The sequence below is a fragment of the Pan paniscus genome, chromosome 16, assembly GCF_029289425.2.
Source record: "Pan paniscus chromosome 16, NHGRI_mPanPan1-v2.0_pri, whole genome shotgun sequence".
In the NCBI taxonomy this organism is placed as follows: domain Eukaryota; kingdom Metazoa; phylum Chordata; class Mammalia; order Primates; family Hominidae; genus Pan; species Pan paniscus.
In genome coordinates, this window is record NC_073265.2 from 83,642,558 (window position 1) to 83,648,557 (window position 6,000).

The following is a 6,000-nucleotide window of genomic DNA, read 5'->3' on the forward strand; positions in this document are numbered from 1 at the left end:
TTTATTAGCCTGGGCGGGTGCATGTTCCCTGACTAAGATGTTTCTTGAATGCCAAGGACTACAGTAGCCTGTGCACAATCAAATCTTCCCTCCTTATTCCTAGAAGATCCTTACAATCACCTCAAGAGCTCTTGTTTTTCTCAGCCCAGCAGCTCTGATTTCCTTATTCTGTCACCAGTCAGATCTCTTCCCTGAAATGACAGAGTCGGGGGCAAGCTGTGAGGCATGTTGATAAAAGGGTGCGTTCCTATTTGAGCAGACAGGATGAAGGTGATGAAATAGAAAGGCATCCTTTCTGCTGCTCTGAATACCAAGCAGGAAGTCAGAGAGGATCAAAGGCAAATGAAGTCCACAGGATTTATGACAGGTGTGCTCAGGAGAATAGCAATCAGGAGGAGGAGATTTCTTACTGAGGGCAGCAATGGTGGTGGCAGCAGCACTGGGGTCAACAATGAAAATGAAGAAAAACCCAGAATGAACACTGCTAGGTGGAACAATGGATGAGATAAATATGTTCTTATTAGCAAAAAGTGACCTTAAAAGAATATGAATTGAATATACATGAGAATGAGTTCTTGGTGGTGGGATGGGGAAAAGAGAAATAAACCATAGACTCTCTCCATAGAAATAAAGTATACCAGTGCTGTTGGTATGAAGGAAGATGAAGAGGCACAGGCTCCTGACTTCAATTCCGATGAGGAAATCCTGGAAACATTACCAGGATTTCCATTTCTTTCTTGGTTTGCAACCTAAGACACTAGGATGAGTTTGAAAATATCTTAATTTCTCCATAGAATCACGTAATCTATGTCCTGTTTGAGGTTTGAACGTTCCTGTGTATTTTGGGGGTGGGCATGTTTCACTCATGTAGAAAAGATTCTTCAGTAAAAACACCAATTTGCAAACCTCATATCAAATAGCGAACACCACAGCGCCAGTAGAATTCCTGCTCTAGGCCTTTACTCCGATCAATAATTGTGAAGGGTCTGAGATTTTATCCTACTTGAAAGCTAACAAATTAGCCTGCACAGTTTCATGGATGTTGATAGAAAACACAAGACTCCTGGGTCAGAGACAAAAGACTATTTAACTCACAGCACAGCAAGCATCATCAGCAGCAGCATTATTTGCATCAGTTTCCCTTGTCCACCAAGTCCCATGGGGTGGTGCAAATGAGACCAGATAGCTTCATGCACATAAGGTGCCCTTATAACAGGAAAGAAACCCTGAGCTGAAGATATCTAAATTTTTTATAATGAGGCGTAAGCATGTGTGTCCTTTGCTTGCGAAAAGTTACTATCTCTTTCTTCTAAGGCTGAACAAACATCCTTTCAATGATAGTACAAAATGAAGACACTCAATGTTTCTTCTCACAAGATGTGCAAAAATGCAAAATACCCATGCAAGATTGTCTTCCAGCAGGTCTTATGTCCAAACTTTACAGAAATTACTTCCCATTCCTGGATCTTATATTTTCATATCTTTAAATAAAGGTATTAAACTGGATCAAATTCAAGGTCATTTCGTGGCAACAAAAACAAAATGATTATTTCTTTTTTTAAAGACCAACCTTGTGAAGATTCTGCTCTTCAAGGTCTTACAATCTCAGAAGGTCACGCTTGCTTTCAAATGATCACTGCTGGTTGGCATTTTAAACACAGGCACACACAAATTCAAAGTATCAGTACCTCCACAAGAGTGATGTTTCATTTCTAATTTTTTGTGGGAAAGCCCAGTAAAGTGGAAGGTAATATTGGGAGGAAAACTGAGCTGTGATTGAAGCAACACATACATCTTATTTCTTCTACCGTCTCAGATTAATTGTAAATGCATTTTCTTTAATCCAAATACATGGAAAATTGACTGTGAGTGTAATCTCTGTTGAAAATTTCCTTACTTTTAATCTTTTCCCCTCACTCTCATTGTGAACTTGTTCTGGGAGGGAAATAATTTGTTGAAATAGAAACTTTGCAAGAGAAAGTTTGCTGATTCCTGCAAAAGAAGCCAGGTCATTAGGCAAAGACCTAATGCATCTGCTACCAGTGGCTTTGGTAACCTGCCAGTGTAAACCACAAAGTGCTCATGATGGTAGTGGCTTTCTGATACCTGTGATCTGGACAGCCATGCTAGTCTGCTGACACTGGATTCAGAAGGGTCACCTTTCATGTCTGGGTTTCCCCGACAACGTCAAAAATGCCACTGTTCCAGCTTTCAATTCCATAGAACCCTTGTCTATTAGGGTTTCAAAGCTCAATGGAAATCATTCATATTGGCAGGGCGCAGTGGATCACGCCTCTAATCCCAGCGCATTGGGAGGCCAAGGCAGGTGGATCACCTGAGGTCAGGAGTTCAAGACCAGCCTGGCCAACATGGTGAAACCTCATCTCTACTAAAAATACAAAAATTAACTGGATGTGGTGGCAGGCACCTGTAATCCCAGCTACTCTGGAGACTGAGGCAGAAGAATTGCTTGAACCTGGGAGACTGAGGCAGGAGAGGTTGCAGTGAGATGAAATTGCACCACTGCACTCCAGCCTGTGCAACAAGAGCAAAAAAACAAGAGCAAAAAAGGTGTCACACCTTTCCCCAAGGGAAGATTAGCAGAAGATTACCTAGAAGCAAGCACTGAGGCCTCTGAGTATATGACATTGCCAGAACAGCTCTGTCCTATATCATTCTCGAGCTGGGCTCAGATACGCCAACCCATGAGGCCTGGGTTAATTTTTTGCCTAGCTCAGTATTGGTGTGGATGGGTTGTGCCCCGGCCATCATTTTACTACCTACCATTCAATTATAGCTGTCTTCTATCTTTTCTCTATGTTTACTCTACTCTTATAACAGGTTTCTGCCTGTCATCCTCACAATGGGTACCAGATATCACCTTCTTCCTACATGCCTGCCAGAGCCAACATATACAGATACGCAGATTTTGAACTTCAGAATTCAGCAAGGCACCTTCAGACAGACTACTCGCAGAGTTTTACGGTGCCCAATCTACACAACCACACCTGGTAGCGTTCCTGGCCTTTGTGAAACAATTTACATGGCTTTGCGCATATAATGCTCACAACAATCCCATTAAGGTAGGCATTATTATCTAAATTCTCACAAGAGAACACTAAGCACAGAGAGGTTACATTCCCCAACGATTCACAGCTACTACATAACCAAGCTAAGAGATATGCCTGGACAACTGCATCTGAGGCTTTCAAAATTTTTTAAAGCCAAATCAGCTTTTGCTCAATGAAGCATAAGCAAAAACACAACTAAAACAGAACAAAGTTGAGCAGCTTCCCTCTGATTTGTCCCATATTCTCTTCCTTCCCCAGGCCCACTAAGGATTCCCAAGGGCTCTTAAATGATCCTTGGTTGCTGACTTTTTCTGGGGTAGACAGAGGAATCCACTGAACCCTTGTAAGGTTATTGTTACAAGGGTATTTGTACAGCTCTTGATAATCTCCTTTCTATACAGTCTAGAACTTTCTACCTTCTCCCTACAATCAATGCTTCACGTCTCCCAGTTGCTGGCTGCGCCTGTTCAATAGACTCTTTTTGTTGAGTTTCACTGAAGCCAAGATAAATGTGCTTCTTTGTTACCATCATCTCATTACAAATCAGACAGAATTCTCCAAGCCCCTTTGAACATGAACATCTGGAATACAGCCTACTTTCCATGCCTGGAGAGGAGCCTTTGAGGATACAGATCCCTCTAACTCCAGGCATTTGGGGACCCAACTACATCTCTCTTTGCACCCTCTCTTCTTGCTTAAATCTAAATAAGCCTCTTGGTCAAAAGCAGAGCCATAGTGCATCAGCACCAAGCTTCTCACTAAGAGAAGGCCTTTTTACTAATTCACAGAGCTCACTTAATGGTGAGGCTGGTTTTAGCCCTTCCAAAGTACATAAAGCATGGAAACATTTTCCCTTCACTTGGTTACCTCCTGACAACCCATAGACCCAAACAGTTCACTAGTCTGCCACTTCTCTGACTCTACAGGATTGGTTGGGTACCCCTCGGTAAACTCAGTCCTTCTCGCACCATAGCATTTAACTCTCTGTCTTGTGGCTCTCTGCTTATTTGTTCCTCCCCAACTAGACTCCCAACTCCAGGAGAAAATGGACTTTATCTTCTTTGTTCAACACTCTACCCATGCCCCTTGCACTGAACCTGACATATAGTAGGTGCTCATTAAAGATCGGTTGAGTGAATGAGTTATTGTGAATTATTGGGTTACAAAGTACTAGTTAATGATTTATATTTCTAGTGGTAATAATAACTATGTATTTAGATTGGATTTATTTTTAATTTTTAAACTTGTATTAAGTCTGGGAAGATAATTTTAACTCTCAAAAATGTAAGTAACATTTGTTCTTTATTGTTGGGAATAATAATATAAATGGGTTTGAATTCAGTTTGCAATTCAAATAATTGACCATCTGTCTGTATCTGGTTGTAATTTTGAATTTGTCAACCATCTAAGCAGATTTGAATAATCCTTTAATAAATCTTTAATTTGCTTTAAAGAATGTGTTCTATTAAACTTATTCTATCATCCATTTTAAAAAGTTATTTAAATTTTGATGTAAATGTAATGTTTGTGCTTTAAACAGTCAACAGTCAACATTTCACTGTCTGAAAAACAAGTCTGACAGCAAGTATCTATTTTTGTTATTATCAAAAGGTTTCTTTTTACTTTTAAAATATTGAACTTAAATACCAAAATTTTAATTAAATTTGGCAATGTGTACTTTTGCCTTGATGTCACATAATTTTATCTCCTCTAAAATTCCCCAAACTAAAACCCTAAGGTTTTCCTCTACCAAATGTGACTGAGGTATAGAGTTTGAATCTCGGATTACAGTCTTTGTTCTTTGCAAAAGAACCACAGGTGCTATAGGTAGCCTCTTTGATCTCTTCAACTCACAGCCCCTACTTAGGTACCCATAGAGGGAAATATTTGAGAATTGAGTTTTGTCCACTTTGACTTCCCCTTGACAAACTGGTTCTCACATTATTTCCAGAGACAAATATTTTGAAAGCGAAGAACACAAGAGGTCACTAAATATTAGCTTTCAAAGACTTCTAGTCACATGATATTTGCTTGGGTTACCTCTTCTTGGAGTCTATATAAAGAATGATGTTTACTCTTGAACACTCTTCAGTGCTGAGGTGCTGCTGGGCAAAGAAATATGCAGAAAAGAATGTAAACATGGTTGGGGCTTGCTTGGTTTTGTAGATGCAGAAACTTTTGCTTGATTTAGGCAAGTCAGAACACTGAGAAGTAGAGAATGAGAAACACATAAGACTTTAAAGGCAAAAATGGTCTTACATAAAAATCAAAAGAGTAAAACATAACGAACATCTTCCTTAGCCCAGATTTTACACCAGGTCTGAGTTGATTCTCACTACAACTTAAGAGTACAGCTACAACATTTTCTACTGGTCTAAAATAACTGAGAATTATTTAATTTACCTTATCCAACAAGCATGAAGTGATAGGCCTAGTGAATCAGAGTTTTAAGTCAATTAAGTATAATTTGTAACTGTCAGAAATCTAAGTTAACCATTCAGCCCCTCTCCCTGAAAATAATATTGGATGAATAGCTTCCAGTAACTGAATTGTCCCAGATTAGTTCAATTAACACTGCACGTGTTAAATGCTTTTAAACTTTTACCTGAGATTTTTCCAAGGTGGTATGTGCATTTTGCTGCCTTCCTTACATACAGCATTTAAAACATAAACTTAACCTTTTATGACAATTCAAGTCTAAATTGGTATTGTTCTACTGAAAGCAATATGTTAAAATCTCAAACAGTCCAGGCTCAGAGATTTCTCAACTGTGTGATAGTTGACAAATTATTTAATTTTTTGATCCTCTGCTTTCTTCTTAGTAAAATGAGAAATATACTTACTTGCCTGACTGCCAAAATGTCTGTGAGGGCAGTGAGGCAGCAAATGTGAAGGAAATGTACAAACAAGGCAATATTTTGCAGATACG